At 35.5% G+C, this 20,304-nt stretch overlaps 1 long non-coding RNA gene across 1 annotated transcript in view; it reads right to left on the minus strand.

Moving 5' to 3' along the window:
- Positions 1-20,304, minus strand: part of LOC120587611 (uncharacterized) — a 52,151-nt gene that overhangs the window by 19,133 nt on the left and 12,714 nt on the right. The window contains exon 2 of the long non-coding RNA XR_005649039.1: positions 6,967-7,080. This is a non-coding gene — a long non-coding RNA (uncharacterized LOC120587611). The remainder of the gene's footprint in view (positions 1-6,966; positions 7,081-20,304) is intronic.

A 20,304-nucleotide genomic window follows, 5' to 3' on the forward strand; every position in this document is an offset into this window, starting at 1 on the left:
CCAGTCAATTTCAAGCTTCTCTAAAGCAAACATCAAGTTTCATTAATTTTTCATATCTCGGGGCTGAGTATAATGCTAATGTATGGACACTTAATATTTGTGGGATTGAATTACTCCTGGAACCAAACTTTCCCTCTACCTTTACCTTCAAATCTTCCAAAACTCCATTTCTTCACCATTCTTCAACATTAACTTTGGAGTCAGAGAGCTCAAAGATCAAACATTTGCTGACTTTTTTTAAAAAAACTGTAAAATGGAGGTTCTTAGACCTACATACAGTCCTGTTCATAAAATTAAATAATGTCTATAAATAGCTTAGCACAATAAGCATCCAAAATAAGTACTGAATAATTGCTGATAATGTGGTGGTCGTCATAATTCTGGTGGTTTGGTTTGGTTTTGGACTGTAGGGTTCTACTAGTAGACTGTGGTACTGAAAATGCAGCACTCTGGCATGTTGAGTAAAGGTAAACATTTCTTTTTTGGCATTTCTATCACAAACTCTTAAATCCCTTTTCTCACCTTCTGTGCTTTCTTGGATGCTTCTCCAAATGATGAGGGTGCTGAGTAATCCTTTCTGCAGATAACACAATCTTGTTTCTGGACTGATCTCATCATGCCCTACATTCCTGTTTACTTCAGTCATCCCCTAAATTCGCAGGTCATCTCTATTACTTGAACTCTTATCCCCACAGCGATTTGAACATCACCTAATCTGAAAGCAATCTTCCGCTCCTCCCTTCTCCCTTAAATCCTTCCAGTGTTCCCTCTGGAATTCCTGATAACTCATTAACTTAATCCCCAGCATTCTCAAATTCTTCTTTAAATGTGGCCTTCACCTTCTTGCTCTAACTAAAACCTGGTTGCTCCTGTGGACACTTCATGCCTTGCAGCCTCCAAAAAGGTGATATATATTTTTTTCCTCTCTTATATGCCCGAAATTTAGAGGGTGGGGTACATGTTCTCCTTTGTTTCTTGTACTTTGTTTCTTTGTACATCCAAACCAGTAGTACTTCCTTCCTTGGAAAGAAAAAACCCCAGCTCCTTTGAAGTTCATGTTACATGGCAACCTCCCACCTATAGCCCACTTCCCCTTGTTCCATCATGTTCAGATACCAAGTTCACCCTTCTTCATTCAGGGAAAATTTAGCAAGTAGCTCATTGACTCTTCACTCCTACTCTCCCATCATCCTTAGAGATTTTGATATCCATGCAACTTGAATTGTGGAGAATCCTCTCGATGTACTGGTGTTCACTGCCTTGACCTCCGCATGTCCAGGGATCTTTTTCTCACCTCCTTCAGCCGTTTGCTTCCAGGAATTATCCTAGATCTTGTTGTACCATCAACCACAGGTATCAATAACCTCTATTTGAAACACTCCAATTTGCGATCACCTCTTTTCATTTGTCTCTAGTTAATCCCTTTCTTATGCCATCTAGAGATTCTTGAGTTTCATAGGGAGACTGATCCTATCAACTTTTGCCTTTCATCCTCTTCACACCCTCACTTTCCTCATAACCCAGCCTAAAAGACGTGGTCCATTGTTATAATTACTCTTCACACAAACCCTTGACAATATTCATCTCTCTGTTCCTTTATCGTATAGTTGCCTGAAAACTTCCACCCTGACTGACTTCAGCTTTTGCCTATGCTTGACTCTGAGAAGCTGGATATGATTTGACAAAACATATGACATGTGCTTATCTGTCTCACTTAAGACATCTGACAACTCTGTACAGTGAACCCATGGAGCTCTCAGCAACCCAATTGTCTGTCCCAATTCAGTTTACCTCACTACTCCCCAAAATGATGATTTTATCACTTATCCTTTCTCTTCAGAATCTCTAACATACTCTTTGCTCTTTACTTCAGCTGATGCCCTTATTTTATATTTTACTGCTAAAGTACCAGCAATCAGAAAGGAATAGCCACATGTTCCCACCCCGCAATGTATACTTCACTGTATCTCGACCAAGTACTTTGCCTTCCTTCCTGTTGCAATGGATGTACCCATATATAAAGTCAACCCATCACCTCATACCTGTCAGAGAAAAATAAAAAAAAAAAATAATTAAAAGAAAACATTATAAAAAAAAGGGAAAAAAGATAGGAGATAACAAAAGAGGATGTGAAGATAAGGAAACACTCGTACACTGTTGGTGGTATTGTAAATTGACAGCTATTATGGAAAACAGTATGGAGGTTCTTCTAAATATTAAAAATAGAACTAACATGTGGTCCAGCAATTCCACTATTGGGTGTATATGTAAAGGAAATGAAATTAGTTATCTTGAAGAGACATCTGCATCCCCATAGTCATTGCAACATTATTTTCAAAAGCCAAGCTATTGAACCCACTTAAGTGTCTGTCCACACATGAATGGATAAAGAAAATGTGATGTGTGTGTGCACGCGTGTGTATGTACATACAGGAATATCATTTAGCCACAAAAAGGAAGGAAATCTTGCCATTTGTAATAACATGGATAATTCTTGAGGACATTATGCTAAGGAAAATAAGCCAGACACAGAAAGACAGATACTGCATGATCTCACTTATATGTAGAATCTAAAATAGTTAAATTCATGGAATCACTGAGTAAAAAGATAGTTGCCAGGAGTTTGGAGAAATGGGGAGATGTTAGTCAAATAATACAAAGTTTTGGTTCTTCAAGATAAATAAGTTCTGGGGATCTAATGCATAGTGTGGTGACTATAGTTAACAATGCTGTATTGTATACCTGAAAGTTGCTAAAAGGGTAGATCTTAAGTGTTCTTATCACACACACACACACACACACATCACACACACACACACACACACACACACACACACACACACACACACACAAACAGTGACTATACGAGGAGGTAGATATGTCAACTAGCTTAATTAAGGTAATCATTTCACAATATATACATATATCAAAACTTCAAGCAGTACACCTTAAATATATACAATTTCTATTTGTCAATTATACCCCAATAAAGCTGAAAAGAAAATAAAGTCAACTCTTTCATATAACATTTCCACTGTCTGTCCACCGGACCCTATTCCCACTCACCTTAATCAAGGGCTTTGTTTCTATAAATGTCCCCAACCTCTCTTGAATCCTCACTTATCCCTTATCTACTGGGATAATTAGTATACAGGTATGCTATAAAACAATAATTTAAAACACTTTCTCTGATTTCACATTCGCATTTTACACTCCTATTCTCTATCTCTCCTTTCACTTTTCCATTGCTGCTCTCTTTTACACAAAGCTGATAAAAATTTTGTCTGCACTAACATCTCTACTTCCTTCGCTTCCCTGAAAGCACTCTAGTCAGTCTTTCAATCTCCAACTCCATGGAAACCTCTCTTGTCAACATTGTCTTCACATTGCCAAATCTAACAAGTAAATGTATTCACCCTCATAGCAGCATTTAACACAGTTAACCAGCCTCCTTGAAGTGTTTTATATTCTCAGCTTCTAAAATATCTATTCCCATTCTGTTCCCATCTCAATGTCCTTCTAACTTCTGGATTTTTCCTGTTAATGTATTCTCAACACAGCAACCAAATCGATTTGGTTAAATCATGGATGAGATTATTTCACTGCTCTATTCGCCAAAACTCCATAGCATGCTATATCACTCAATTGGCAAACAATGTTATGTTAGTTTCAGGTGTACAACATAGTGATTAGACATTTATATAAATTAAAAAGTGATGACCCTGATAAATCTAGTACCCACATGTCACCATACATAGTTATTACGATATTGTTGACTATATTCTCTATGCTATACTTTACATCCCCATTACTATTTTGTAACTACCAAAGTGTGCTTCTTAACCCCTTCACATTTTCACCCAGACCCCCAAACCACCTCCCATCTGGCAACCCTCAAAATGTTCTCTGTGTCTATGAGTCTGTTTCTGTTTTGTTTATTTATTTTGTTCTTTAGATTCCACATGTAAGTGAAATCATATGGCATTTTTCTTTCTCTGTCTGACTTATTCCACTCAGTACGATACCCTCTAGGTCCATTCATGTTGTTGCAGATGGCAAGATTTCACTTTATTTTATGGCTGAGAAAAGAGAACTTCTTAAAAATGGCTATACCCTCTCCCCACTTGGTAGTCACTGTCTAACCCATTAACTTGCTTCATTTTTCTTTACAGTGCTTAATGCCACCTGATACACAACGTATTGTTTGTTTATTGTTTCTCTTCCCCACATGGAGTCAAACCCCATGAGACCAGGAACAGTATTTTTTTTCTGTTCACTGTTGTATCACCAGCAGCTAGCATTATTTATTGTGCAATAAATATTATTGAATGACTAAATAAAATTCTTCTTTTGAATGTCTACATTCTTGTGATCAGCATCTGCATATGCTTTCCTAAAACCATTAAACATCTTTATCCACAACTTAAACCAAATCCCTCTCACAGTAAATTGAGAATTTAGGCAAATAGTTTGGCCATAACCCTCTGTTGAGTGTCTTTCCTCTGTCCTAGCACTAAATTTATTGACTCAGTCTTAAAACTCTCTCCATTTCTCATGAAACGCAGAGTGATTGCAGTCCAAAATCAATAAACATAAGAATACTTAGAGCAGGAAAGAAGAAAAAAGAGATAATGAAAGGAGGAAACAGTATAAAGAACTCATAAACATAACTGTATTTGGGAATCAAAGATCATGCAAAATTTTGGAGGAAAACACCACCTCCTCTTCCTCTGTAGTAGACTCTTTCTTAGACTGGACTGTGCTCTGTCATGTAGAGCAAAGGACAAGCCTTTTGGCCTCAGTTTCTATTTGAGTCCAGATAAAGACAAACAGGATAGGCCCAAGGCAAAACTGTCAAGTGGAAAAACTTGGCTTATGTCTGGAAATCCCCTCGTGTGCTTCCTCCCTGCTTGGAGATATCTTCCCTTCACCTCTACTGCCAGCATCCTCCTACTTCTAAAATCTTCCCTGTATCAAAAAATAAAAAGGAATGTCTTAGAATATTTATACCCAGGTTGTAATTTCACTGTTAAATTTTAAAGATGATGCAGAGTTTGAATTTTCCTGATAACTGACCTGACCTTCCACTAGATAGCAAGGCACAGTATTAGACTTAATCTAGGCCATGAAGCTCATGCCCGCCTGCTGTCTTCGAGCAGAATTTTCATGTCAATACTCAGTGTCTCTAAGTAAAATTCGCAGACTTATATTTTCTTCCTCTTGGCATTTAGATCTGTGGGACGCCACGGCATTTTTACAGGTTCTGGCTTCAGAGTAACTCATTCATTCTGTTTCTTGAATTGGTGACCGTTGAGTTTCATAGGACCATCTGCCTCTTTCTGGAGGTGACAGGTGGTACCTACTGCTCAGCTCTCTGTCTCAACTTCCTGGTCTACTGCTCTTCTTTGTTCTAAGATTAGTCCTCTGCAGCTTAATAACTCCTCTAAGCAACTCCATTTTCCTCATTCTGGAATATAGGAACTTCTGGAAGCAGAGAAGCAGAAGTGCTGCCTCAGTCATCTATCTCCTGGGCCATGCCAAGTATGAGAATTCTCCTAGACACTGGCATGCCGGAAAGCGTGCCGCTGATATCGTGATGCCAGGCCTCCTACACTGAAAATGTGAGCCCCGACGAGGGGAAGTCAAGGACTCTGGCATCTTCTTTCCTTACTTTCCGCTCTCTTCTCATTCCCACACTCCATGGGCCGGAGTCATTCTCATCCTATCAGACTCTATATATACTCTTAATAATAAATAATTTTTGTGACTGCTTTTGCTATTCTGAAATGAAAATTATAGATAATATAACTCTCCTCACATAACTTCAGAAAATCAATATCATAGTCTAACTGTAATAAAAAGAGAAATAAGCCAAAGTAATTTATTCTTTATGTATTTCAAAATGAAAACAAGTGCTTTGTCATAACTATAAGGAAAGACATCCTGAAATGGTCCGATGGTTAAGTCTATATGCAGAATCACCTGAATGTGACTGTTATAAATTCTCTACTGGAGGCTTAAACTCCACGAGTGTTTTGTTGATGATATTCTGAAATAGTGACCAAACCTCAGTAAACTTACAAGTGAAACAAAATATGATTTTCTTACAGTTTATACTATAATACATTTATGGAAAGTTTAGTGCATAGCAAAAAAAACCATATACTTTTTGTTTTTATGTCAGATGAAATTAGGTTCCAGGCTCAGATGATTTTAAACAAGTTTTATATCTGTCCACGGGCTATGATACTACTTTATTTCAGTGAACGAGGCCACTTGTTCTAGCTGTCTAGAATCCCTGGACTCTACTCATTAAATACAAAATGTGGCCTCCAAGCATTGTGTGACGACAATAACAAAAGAGGCCCACAACTTTCCAAAATGATCCCCAAGGGGGGCAATTTTCCACCTCTTCTAAGAATTACTTCTTTGCACCATTTCCTCCTTCTTCACTTCACAAGACTCATGGTGCAGCTGTCACTGCAGAGGAGATATCCACTCCTCTCTTATAAATGAGAACTACCCATGATTTGCGTTTTCTGGTGTGGCTCTTGATCTGGGAGCCTAATGGTTAGAATCACAATTAACGATTTCTGAGGATAAAAGTACATTGACTTAATATCCCCAAAATATAATCTCTATTACCCATTGAAACTCATTCCTGTTGTTAGATTACCCAGATATTAGCACCTTAAACTGCTTTATTCTAAATTATTAATTTGATATTTTCCAAATAACTGAAGTAATACATGACTCTGGTAATAAGTCAAACAACATTCAGGTGACAACAAAAATTATTTTTTTCGTCTCATTTGATTTCCTGGCCTATATGTAAACACACACACCACTCACATACATACCCCCGCACAGTCCCCTCATGCTCCCTCCTGGCTCCAGGAAGAACGTGAACTTAGCCACTTGTTCAGCAGCTCCCCGATTCCATCAGGGCCAGCAGACCATACTCACTGGACTAGGTTGATACCAACGTTCATGGTAGGGGTTCTCAGATCCCTGCAGCCCAGCTTCTCTTCAGAATACGATATGCTCTCCCATGCCACTGTCCAGGCCACCATCCAGCCCCTGGGAGTGAAGGTACAGCATCAGTTCTCCTTTTCAGAACACTGGCAGACCCAGGCTTCCCTGGCACTCTGCAGACCAGCTCTGCCTTTTAGGCCTTGGCATTCGTTCACTCAGAAGAGGAGAATGGAAAGGATGAGAAGGTTTGTCATCTTCCAAGGATCCCCCAAGGTTACTGCTGTTGATCACAGAATTTAGGAGACTGTTGAGAGGAAGAAAAGGTCTTATTTTTCTTCTTAACCCTCTTGAACCCAATGTCTTCATTTTTGGAATCGAGATATTGCTACCTATTTTATAAAATAGAGAGAATGCCTCCTATTCTAAGGGTTAAATGAGGGGGTTGGAGGAAGAATGAAATGTGCAAAGGGGGTCAAAAGGCACAAACTCCCAGGTATAAAATAAGTGTCATGAGATGTAATGTACAGCAAGGTGACTATTGTTAAAAATATCGTATTGCATATTTTAAATTACTAGAAAAGTAGATCTTAAAAGCTCTCACCACAAGAAAAAGAATTTGTAACTATGTATGGGGACAGATGTTAACTAGACTCATGTTGGTGATCATTTCACAATATACACAAATATCAAAACATTATGTTGTTCGTATACCCTGAACTTAATATGTCAATTATACCTCAATTTAAGAAAAAGGGTTCAATGAGACAGCATGTGCTAGGTACCTGGTATGGTGCTTGGTCAATGGTGCTCAATTAGTAATCATTAACATCCTGCCTACCTTACCTAAAATAATGCCTGCCAGGTACATAGAGAGCACTCTTAAGTAGCTATGGACTGATAGATTATTAATATTAATATTAAACCCAGAGGGAAACCTGAACGAAAGTGAGCTGCATAATAATATGATAGCAAAAATAATTTTGCTCTTTTCTCCACTTTATCTATAAATTCAATATTTTTCATTGTTCATAATGCCATAAGGAGAGCATATTAGTATATTATATAAATGGCAACAGATACTACAAGTATTCTTCAAATTCATTCTGGAGTCAAACTTCAAAATATGGTATAATAATCATGTTTTGGAACCATCCCAATATTACCACAAAAACAAAAGTGCATAACCATAGCTGTGAAATGAATGAAATCACCATGTAAAATTCCACATGTGCTTCAGTATTCAGAGATTCCTTCAAAATAAAGTAAACCAAGAGACTATTTTGGAAACAGGATTATGCAATATATTTCACGATTTCCATTGCACATCAGCGTGCCCATTCCTAATGCTTCCAATTAATCAGAAAAACAGTTACTCTTCATGGCAACTGGTTGCCTACATGTTGGCTGTGGGAAGGAAAAGTAATGACGCAAAAAGTGGATTAAGTATTATCTTTCCAAGAATGGAAAGAGGAAAATGGCTCTCAAAACTTTTTTTGGTTCTGTGCACTATTGCTCAATATCTCCTGACATTAATTTATCATAAATTTCTCTTTACTAATAAGGGTTCTAGACCCTTATTAGTAAACCCACTCACTCTTCTGAGTATCAAGTGGGCAGTACCTGCCGATTGGAGTGAATAGCTATGTTACAGAAGCACAAGGGGAAATGGAATTATGAAACAATAACTACCCAGTGTTATTGCTCCATGCTCCTCTGAAGAGGGACAGGCAGGGAGAACGCAGGGTCGGATCCAGTCAGGATCATAATATAGGAAACTACTGTTGGGATGATCCCCATTGTCCTACCATAATCCAATTGCCTCTTTAATTTCCCTACTTTTCCAAGTAAATTCTTTCATTTAACAATTATTTAAGTGGGTACCTGTTATGTGCCAGGTACTGTTCTGTGCTGTAGGGATTAGATTAAAAGACATAGCTTTTGTCTTTTAGAACCTTCAAGTATTTTTAGAAAGAAATAGACAATAAAAATAAAAATTATTGCATAATTAAATTATTGCATAAGAGCACTCCTATAAATAAGTAGACACTTTCTATGGGAACATAATGGAAAGAGCATTTAAGGGACTCGATGAATGAGCAGATGAACTAAAGACCATCAATGTCAAGAACATTTTAGAGAAAAAAAAATAACATTTGAATTGAAACTTGAGAAACACAAGGATTTTATGGAAATGCAGAAGGAGGAGAGGGACCTAAGAAGAGGGGAAGACAAGGGTAAATTCAGAGAGTAAAGAGTATGGCCAGTTTAGGGGACTACACATAATTTAGACCACTAGAAGTTAAAGATTCAACCTACGGGGAGTGACAGTTGGCAGGAAACATCATTGATACCCTTGAAGGTCGCATAAAGATTATAAATTTTGTCCTGTAGGTGAAGGATATTCCCTGAAGAATGCTGAGCAGAGAAGTGAAATGCCAGATTTACCTTTGATTCAGATTACTTCTGGTTGCACTATGTTTTGGAAAGCTTTGAAAAAGAAGAGAAAAGAAACAAAGAGACAATAAAATGCCCCGCAATAGTCCCAGGGGTTGACAATCAATATCTGCACCTGGGTCATGGAAGTGAGGATGAAAAATAGGAGGATGCTTAGAATATGCAGGGAGAAGAATTAACAGGTCTGATGGGATATGGAGAGTGAGAAGTAGGGAGAAACACCTAGACTACCTCAAATGCCAGCTCTTCTTGCTTAAGCAGTCCATCAATCAGGACTAACAGAAAATGCATCTTAAAGAGATCAGGCTACAAAACTAAGAATGGATTGGAGTGGGGCCAAAAAGGAGCTGAGAGAATAGAAGTCTGCTAACAGTGTGTTTTCTGTAAATATAGAGGCTTCCCTAGGGACGCACTTCAGCTTTGTAAATGACTATAAGCCTCATGGGCTGGCAGACTATATCTTCTAGGCTGTAGGCTAGAATCTGAGCAGAATTGCAGCATCACAGAGCCCAGATTCTTCCTCTTCTTCACTCTTCCCAGGGTCTCTGTGGCTACAATGAGAGTTTCCTCTGAGGTTTTCTCAGCCTAGACTCATCTACAATTTTCCTTCAGAGCCCATGGAATACACTCAATGCACCATCCATGCTGGCTTTACTGCATGATTGAGAAAATCTGTACCTTTTGGAAAAACTAAAGCCAGGCACCACAGTCATAAGTGAAGTTATGAAAGCTGTTATTATTATTTTTTACTGTAACTATGGAAGAACATTTACATCTCATATGATAGCTACAAGTATTGAGGACTTTCTCTAAGCCTAGCTCTACACATTATCTTCTCATTTCGCTCTTATAACAACCCTACAACTTAGGTAATATTTTTACTCCTAGTTAATAATTATAATAATATGCACTAACAATTAATTTCTATTTGTATTCCATCCTTCACTGTAAACATTTAAGAATTTACCTTTTCTTCTCTATAATTTCATCCCGGCATTCATTGATTAACTTTTCTTGGCTGCATATAAATACTAAAATTTATTCTTTATATCTATTCTTTCAACTAAATGTTTAATACCTTTCTGATATTATGATTTTTATTTACTTGTATCATCTTCTACATTTCACCACATAAATGTAGTCCCAAAGAAAAAGAAAAATTTGACACTCGAGATGGAAAAAATTTAGCTGAGTTCCTAAGTATTTTAACTCCTTCTCAATCGGGAGGCATAAAATGTTGGTTCTACCCAAGATAAAATCACTCCAAAGCAGATGTCATCCGTTCTCTTGACATACCACTTGTAACTGAAGTTGAAAGATCCCTAACACAGGACACAGCATTTCATATGTTCTCTAAGTTTATCCTAAACAATTCTGTTCCTGTTCTATTGCTCACTTTACCTCCATTTTCTATGCTGATATTTAGTTCTCTTTCTAATTATTCCCAGAGAAAACAATGGGAAATCCAGGCTTTATGTTAGGACCCAAATATGCCCAATATGGAAAATTTGAATTGAAATAAATTACTGTAAAGTAAAATTTCATACTAGTGAGAAGCCAGTGAGAGATTACCGTATTTCTCTGTCACTTGAAAAAACAGATCCAGGTATACTAGATTTCTATTGTTTTGTCTGATCAATATCTATTTCCCCTTGTCCTAGTAATAGGAATGACACGTCTTCCACTTCTCAACCATGGAGATTGAGTGAAACTGACTCAAGTCCTCAGCCTTGCATGAGGATGGATGCCCTTTAAAGTTAAATTTGGCCAAGTTATCATCAAGGGCAATAGTGGAACACAAATGATCTATTAAAAATAGACTTCCAGACTTGAGTGGTTATTCAGAGCATTCTACCCTCACCCCTGGCTTCATAATTACTCAGGGATGGTTACATATTCCAAAAAAGAGCTAATGGGAGCCATTCCAAGAACTTTGGCCAAAGTAACGAGGATAAAGGAACTTTAATTCTTATGATGTTACTAAGATAAATTCAGAATATTAGCCATCTTTGCCACCACTTGAATATTGCCTGCCTGGGAATTAAGAAAACACAGAGGAGGCACAGTTGAGAGATGAAATGAGTCAGGTTCATGACGACATTGTTAGATTTTGATTATCTAGATCCAAGTATACTACAAGGCAAACACTCCCAAAACTTACATTTATAGGAACCAATAAATTCATTTTGTGCCCAAGCTCCTTTGAATTTCTGTCACTTACAACCTAGAGTCCTAAATTGGCAAGTAAGGCAATAATCCTGTAAGCTACACTCCAGGCTATGTACTCCCTACCTTAAATTCCTGTAAATTTGGATTGGGTAGAGAATTGGGGGATGTGATGTAAGTATCTTCTTCTAGCTGTGGTTTATAAACTGGTATTATTGTATGTTTCCAAAATAAGTGAAAGAAATTAGGTAAACTATTTGTGAACATCTCTGAACATGAAAAATTAGTGCTTTAATGGTATTAAAAAGAACTTTGGAATCTATGTAGTCAGCATAATGCATTATGGTTGCTAGACCACTCAAGTCTGGCAATTTCATTTTAGTAGATCAATTCAACCCTGCTATTGCTTCTAGGCTACGACTTGGCCAAATTTCACTTTAAAGGGCATTTAATGGCAAAGATCCAAACCCTTCCACAGCAAAAGCTGAATGCTAATGGAATCGTTGTGATTTAAAACTGCGAAACACAATCTATTTTTCAATGAAGGAAACAAAAACTATAGCCACAAATATTTCCAGTTTTTTAACTCAACCTTGAGGGATATTTTTGCATTTTATTCATGATTTAATGATGAGAGATACTATAAAAGAGTGTCAGATAGTGTCAGAGCATCAGATTAGGAGACCTGAGTTTAGGGTTTTGCAATGCCTCCTACTAGCTGGGTGACTTAAAGCAATTTACTTAACATCTTATAGCACACATATTAAAAGAGAAAATACTTGTAAAATGCTTTTCTCTGAGCCTGGCACATAGAAAATGTTCAAGAAATGGCTATCGTTGCTACTATAATTGGTAGCAATGTTAGGAAAAGTCATATTACTACTAGTAGAGCATTAACCTTTTACTTTGTTTTCAGTGGTAGGAATTTTTGCATGCATTATTTTTTTTTCTTATTTCCTTCCCTCTCTCCTTTTGTCCTTCCTCCCTTCCTTCCTTTTTTTTTTTCCTACTTCATTCCTTGTCAGTTCAAAATATCAAAAGAAACTGCTCTAGGAGAAACCTTAGGGTTGATAGAAAACAGCAGTCTGTATGTCACAAAGAACAAAGAACTTTTAAATACCAAAGAACTTTTCAAAAATGTCATTATGTAAAATGACTCACATCTAAAAATCTAAAATATATCTTCCAACTCATTCATTGATTCATAGGCTGCAAATTTTTGAAATTTCGTAAGAAAATAAAAATATATTTTTAAAATACACTTTAAATTTTGAAAATAAAGAGAGAGAAGTTGCTTTCCAGTCCTTTCTAAAAAAAGGACAATAATGTTTTCTGATTAGAAAACAAAGACTTTTTTTTGTTAGATAATAAAGAAACTCAATCTCTAAGATTATCTCTAACTTTCATTGCATATTTATTGTATATTACAACTTTAAAAAAATATAGCTTTATCCAACAAAAAATAACACTGGAAAAACCTCAGGATACTCATTAAACCTATTAAATCAACATAAGTTTGTAACAGAGAAGAGATGAGAATTATGGTTGTATAAAGAGAAGTTCGTAAAGGGGCAAGGTTAGAGGAAGGGAAACAATTTAGGAATTTTCTGAGGTATCAATGCAAGACAAGATGATGGTTTATACCAGCATTACAGCAGTAAATATTATGAAGAGTGGTTGGATTTAGAATAGAGTGTGGAGGTGAGGTGGTAGAACTCACTGATGGATTAGTTATGGGATATGAGGTAGAAAGAGAAATAGAGAATAACTCCTAGGTTTAGAGGCTGAGTGATTTAGAAGGACTATGATGTCATCTATTGAAGTGGAAAAAGTATATGTTGTAAGTAAAGTAGATATTTGCCAAGGAAGTTAGAGAAAAACGGTATTTCAAACAAACGTATCAAGGCATAAAGGTTTTAAAGAGCCTGCCTGGCACATCCGTGGAAAGAGAACATGTTTGAAATGGAGGACATGGAGAATATGGAATGATGATGGAGCAGGTTGACAGACAGGGCTACAGACGTTGCCAAGAGCTAGATTACTGAGAGTGGACTTGGTCTTTTAGGTTGGAGAGGGATTATGAGACATGTAGAGGTTTAAAGCAATGAACCACCTATAAAATAAATTAAATCAGAGGAGAGAAGGAGCAATTGGGGGGATCTTTTTATAAACTATATAAATGTCTAACCAATGTACTGTACACTTGAAACTAATTAAAATAAATAAATAAATTTATTTTAAAAACTCAGAAATGAAGAAGCTGCTGCAAAAAAATGGTAATTTGATCAATTTACACATACATCTCCAAATTAAAAAAAACTGTTATAATTAATGTTATTAAACAAAATATAAATACTCTACAGATATGATAAATGAAAAATAATATAACCATCAAGAATCAGACTAAAGTGTTTGAAGGACAAGAGTGCATAATAATATTTAACACTTGCAGAGGTCATTGGTTTTCCAAAAGTGTCTAAGAACTCAATTCTCACAAAGCACTTTTGAGGTACCTGCTATTATCCTTGCTATAATATAGTTGAGGAAACTGAGGCATGGAAAGCTTAAGAAATGTGCCCAAATTTATACAGCTATTGAATGATAGACATAAGATTTGAATGAAACATTTTAACTTCAAAGTCCAAAACTTTTAACCCTTATTCAAAGTGCTAGTCTATAAAGAGGATGAGAATCTTTTATAACAGCAAGTCAATTTATAGTGAGTGAAATTGAAGGATGAGTTTAAAAGAGCTCCATCTTAATGCTTTCTTTACATGATGAAGCCATGTTTATCTGAAATTCAATAACTACTACAGTTTTAACCTGATCTTTTTTTCTATTAAATTCCTTTCAAGTACAATTAAATCAAATATATTTTATTTAAATATTACATTGTTCTAAAATTATTTTGACAAATCTCCTTTCAACATATCTCCTTTCTCTATGTAAGTACGAGGGATATCTGGAATTAGGTTTATAAAATTATAAAAGTGATTACATTTGTCTTTCAGTGTTTTAAATGATTTGGTCTTTTGAATGATTTTCTGTGTTGATTTATTTTAAATCGTGGAATTTTTATCATTTCAATAAATTATAGTCATTATTACAATTAAAAATATGGTGGGATGTACATGGGATGAGAAGCTTATACCATTTCTGTGGATCATTTGTTCTGTTGCTACAATTGTTTAAAAAGAAAAAACACTTGTCATCTCCAGCCCAGAGCAAAACGTCTTCTCTAGGTTACAAATGTTAATTGCATACGTAAGAATAATAACTGTCTACTTTTAGCTGCACTGTTTGTGAAATTTTAATACTTCGTCATTCTCTAGTAGGGAGTACATATATATTGGGACAACAGTGGAAAAACACTTTATACAAACAATGAGCCAAGGAATAAATTTTCTATAGTCCTGTGGCTATTGAATTATTTAAGGAAGTAGAAGTAAGTTTCTTGAAAAAATCTAATCATTTGTGTAATTAAGAGAAAAGAATAATGATCTGTAATGAGAGCTAATGTTGTAGCAGAAATTATACTGGCAATCGGGGATCTGGAGTCTGCTTCTGGTTCTTTAACTGAACTCTCAGTGACTTGGCCAAACTATTTTTCTGAGATTTTGTGTTCCTACTAAATGAAGGGTGAAATTAAATGATCTCAGTTTTTAACCCAAAACTATAGAGATTGAATACATGGATTTATCACTGCTCTTTCCTCAAAAAGAAAAATATAAAACAAGCGTAAGCCCCCCCTCTCCCCTCCCCACACATACACACATAACAAAGACAGGTGGAGAAATAGCAGAAAACAATGGAAGTCAGAATTTGGAAAGTGAATGGATGAATTATAACTGACTAATCAAAATACAAGGAGGGGGCAGGCAAGGTGAACAGAAACAAGCTAATACTTATTGCAGAATGTTGTAAAGGCTTAGGAACTGCCCATGCCAGGTAATTCTAAAACTCCAAGGCATAGTGGAAAATAGAATGAGTTGAGATTTTCAAAGAAATAGTTGTATACCTGGATCCTCTTTCTTGGTTGGTTTCTCAGGCCACTTACCCTTCTTTATTCCAGCAATAGACTGGAGATTTGCATTCTGGAGAAGTTGCATAAGATAGACTCTGTACTTAAAGAATCAGGCATAATGGAGGGTGGAAGTAAGGTACCAAGAGCATTAAATAAGAGTCTCCATACTAAATGATTAAATTCTCAGTACCTCCAACTCTGCAACCAGAGCTTCAGCTTTTTAAGCTGAACTTTTAAACCATAGGAAATTACCAATACTAAACAATTTTAACCTATAAAAATAGCAATTTCTTATTAATCAGCTGAACACAAACATCAAAGGATCATTAGATGTTAGAGAAAAATTTCAAACATGAAAAGCAGAAAAAAATCACAGATAAACTAGGATAAAACATACTAAAAATTATTAGCCATATTCATGACACAAGAACAAACTCCTATAAGTTTTAAAAGCAACAATCAGAGATCACGAAAGAAATATTAGAAGTGAAAAAATGTGATTGTAGAAATTAAAAGTTCATGAAAATAAAGTTGTGGGAAAGGATAAGAAAATTAGATGAAAAGTCTAAGAGATATAAATTTCAAAAATTGGCATTTTGATAAGAGAGAATAAATTAAAACTGTATAAAATTTCCAAGAACTGAATAATGTGAATTCTCAGATTGAAATGACTCTCAAGATCTCATACAATGATTTAAAAAAAGATCTATACTAAAAGAATCCCTGTGAAATGTCAGAACACCATGGATATTGAGAAAATCCTAAAAGCTTTTAGAGGCAGAAAGAAATAATCAGAACATGTGAACACCAACCTTCTAAATAACAGCAGTGGAAGCTAGAAGGTAGTGACTCAATTCCTTCAAAGTTTTGAATAAAAAATTATTTCCAATCTATAAACATATGTTCGAATCGACTATTAATCCAAGGGTGAGAGTGAAATAGAAACATTCTCAGACACGTACTTAAGACATTTATCTCTTATAAATATTTCTCAGAAATGTATTTGATCACATTTTCCACCAATATGATGAAGAAAACTAAGAAAATGTGAAGAAAAGTCTTAGAGTATTAATAAAAGGCTCAGGATGATAGTGGCATTAAAGGCCTAGAGATGAAGAGTCCAGATTGTAACTGGATAAAACAAGGCTTCAAAAGGCCTAACTCAAATAATAGAATGATACTTAATTTTAAAATAGATGGAGAAATTTAGATTTGTTAGACATTAGGAGATTAATTAATGGTTGTTATATAGGAAACCAAACAAAATAAAGCCAAATGTAAACTTCAAGAAAAACAAAAAGCTGTATAAGAAGCAAAATGCAATTACCACTATATTGATCATCTCTAAACAATACTTCAATAATAATAATAATAATATCAATAATATAAACTCTGTATATTTATTTAACTACAAATGATAAAATATCTCTATTGGCAGAATAGGAATAACTGAAGATTCCGTGAGTATGTGTCGAAGGGAATGTGGCAGGTGTGACCAGGCAGGGATGTACAAAGCTAAATTCTCATCTTTAATAACAGAAAGTTCATAGATAATGTCTAAAATTTAAAAAGAAACTAAGAAACAGTGATAAAGCATGTTATTTGGAGATATAGAATTAAATACTAGAATATATAGCTAAAAGTGTTACAGATGGATGTGTTAGAGTACAGGGAAGTGAAGTGGAATTGGATGTGTCAGGGTTCTGTTGTTTTCTATTATAAATTCAGTCATATTATTTGACTTTTCAAACATATACACATATATGAGACCTCTTCTAGAATGTATATTTTACCATTAACAAATTTCCATGTATTTGTGGAAAACTCGATCCTTGGATGCAGAAAAATCACAAACATTCTCATGATGTATCTTTAAGTCAGAAAGAGAAACATATTTTTGAAAATAAAATGATCTCATAGAAGTTACATCGGCAAACACCTAGCTTTTTAAAAATTAATTTAACATTCATCAGATAAAGTCTGAGTGGCTAGAAAATCTCGAAACTAGATTTTGAACAATACTAGCATCAATCTCAACTCATTCCTTCCCTATTTCCCCAATAATCCAGTTTGGTGAAATTTAACTGAAGTTAGAATCTGCCATTTGTTCTAAAGTGATGATTTAATTTATACTTAGTACAGGGCCATGGCCTTATTCACTGTACTGTTTATCCAAGTTGTAAGTGGTAGTTTAGGAACAGACAGGTTATTTGGATTTAATTTTTCTGTGCCCCTCCCCATGGCGTCACCTTGTGTGACCTCCTTACTCGTTAAGGTGGGCCTTTATTGAGCAGACCACAGGGAAGCTACTATTTAATGACACTTGGGTTCTCAAAAAATTTTCCTCTGTCAGAAGGACATCTCTCTCTGTCACACACACATACACCCCTTTGGAATAATAAATCAAAATAACAGCAACTCATAATGGAGCATATATGCCCCGTATCTTTTTGTTTTGCCTCCCGTCAACAACAGGTTACTTATTAATACTTATACTGTCTAATCCTTTAAGCCAAGTTAAATTATTTATTACAATTATTTCCCACATGAGTGATTTTTGTACATTATTTAATACTGCCAGACACATTCACTTTTGTTACTTTTAAATTAATTCATAAACAGGCTCATCAAGCTTTATCTTGCCCATTTATTCAATTGAAAAAAAAAAAACTAAAAATAATGTATCCTGAAAGGATTTTTTAATTTGTTGTTCAATTTTACCGACCCCATATGAGACCTTAGTAACGTAATCATCATTTAGTACATAATTCAAGCACACTCAAGGTTTAATGATTCCTTCACTAAGATGCAGCTTAATCTATATTATGAAGGGGAAGTTCTTGTACTACAGAAACCATTGCTATGCAGGTCATCTTAGAATACTTTGTGACTTTAAAAGAAAAGGCTTGCTTACAGGAACACCCTCCTCCCGAAGAAGGAAAATTGAGACGATACTGTTACTTTTTCTTGCCCTGTACCAATTTTCTTTATATCAACCAAGTGTGGTAAAAGTTTTTACAAAAAGAGTTAGCCAAACAGATATTTTCAATCTTTTACAAATTCAGAATTAAATGAAATGATATCGAAATGTAGCTGCTAGAACATGGTGTTATAGGGGGATTAGACAGACGATTGAGAGTCTGGCTGTTGGAGTGTTAGGAAGAAAGTCAAGCCATGACTGTGGATCCTCAAATACTCTGAATGTTTGATGATTCCTCTACTTGCCCTTGATGTATATCAATCTATATTAAGAAAGAGAAGTTCTAACACAGCCTACGCTATCACTATAAACTTTTTCCTTAGTATTCTTTATGACCATGAAAGGCAAAGGGAAAAGAAAACTGTATAGTCAGAACAATCAGTTATGGTAAGTTGAAATGCAAGAGCTGTGCTCCAGCAGGTCTACAGGGTCCTTGCTGAGGAAAGAAAGAGAACAAGATGTAGAGTAACAAAGAAAAAGGCCTTGTCAAAAGGCCTTTGGATGAAAAATAAAGTGGGGACAGATGGCTTAAAGATTACTCGTGTATATGCTTAAGAGACTATGGGGCATCGTATCTGAAATAAGAATTGACCTCGAACTTTTGGGACCTGTGGTTACCGCTTATGATTTAAAGCTTTGACAAAGGAATTCGAATATTAGACTACAATAATTCAGTGGCCCAAAGTGCTTTTTTTTCCCTTATGTGGACTGAGAGAGGCCTTACATCAAAATACCATAGTTTATTTTGTATGGACTACTCTCTTTGCAATTTATTTTATAAAATAAAATAAACTTTGGTTTGTTTAATTTTGTTTAATTTATTTTATAGTTATATTTTGAGTGTACCCTATATTCTATGATGTCAACAAAAATTACTGGTATAATGACTGCTTAAAAAAGCTTTGATAGTCCTAACAAACTCCTATATGTCATTATCTTATGCAATTTTTATTTTCCCACATTGGTCCTTAATAACTATGGAGGGAGAGATTATCAAAATTCCCATGATGCATCCAATATGGCATAAATTTTAGTTTGGCATTGACTATTCAACCACATCTTAGCAGGGTGCAAAAATTAGAAAAGATATTACAGTTTGGAAAAAAAAGTTAAACTATTTTTTTTGTCACAAAGTAATAATAATGCATTAGAACAAAATAAAAGGAAACTACCTTAGAAGATTGAGAGAGTGAAAAAAAAAACAACACTACACTGTAGAGGGAGGCATAAATACAGATGGGCTGATGGGAACTAAAAACCCAGCTTCTACTTATTAGCTCTGTTATGCTCCTAACTATGAGTTCTAGTAAGACCACCACTCTTTGAATGCTAAGAGAAGAGGGCTACACACAGAACCATCATACAGTGTGGCACCCTCTGGTGACAGAATGAATAAAATCCATAAATAGGACTGATTAAACCTGTGTGAATTCCATTCATCCAAAGGCGGAGGAGGAGGAAGCAGAGAATTAAGGTGAAGGGAGTTACATTATTTCATGGTTTTTTTTTTTCCTTCTGGCATTATCTCACATTTAATCTTAACAAATGTCTTCCAAATTAACTTTCTTCCTTCTACCAGACTTATGAAATATGCAATTGAGGAAAAATCAGGTGTGTTTGCCTTTTTGCGAGAGAAGTAGATGCATTTTGAGTGAGTCTTTAAGCTTGGAACATTTCTCAAAATGTCATTATCTCTTAAGACTCA

Source organism: Pteropus medius, unplaced genomic scaffold, assembly GCF_902729225.1.
Source record: "Pteropus medius unplaced genomic scaffold, Ma_sr-lr_union100, whole genome shotgun sequence".
Taxonomy (NCBI): Eukaryota; Metazoa; Chordata; class Mammalia; order Chiroptera; family Pteropodidae; genus Pteropus; species Pteropus medius.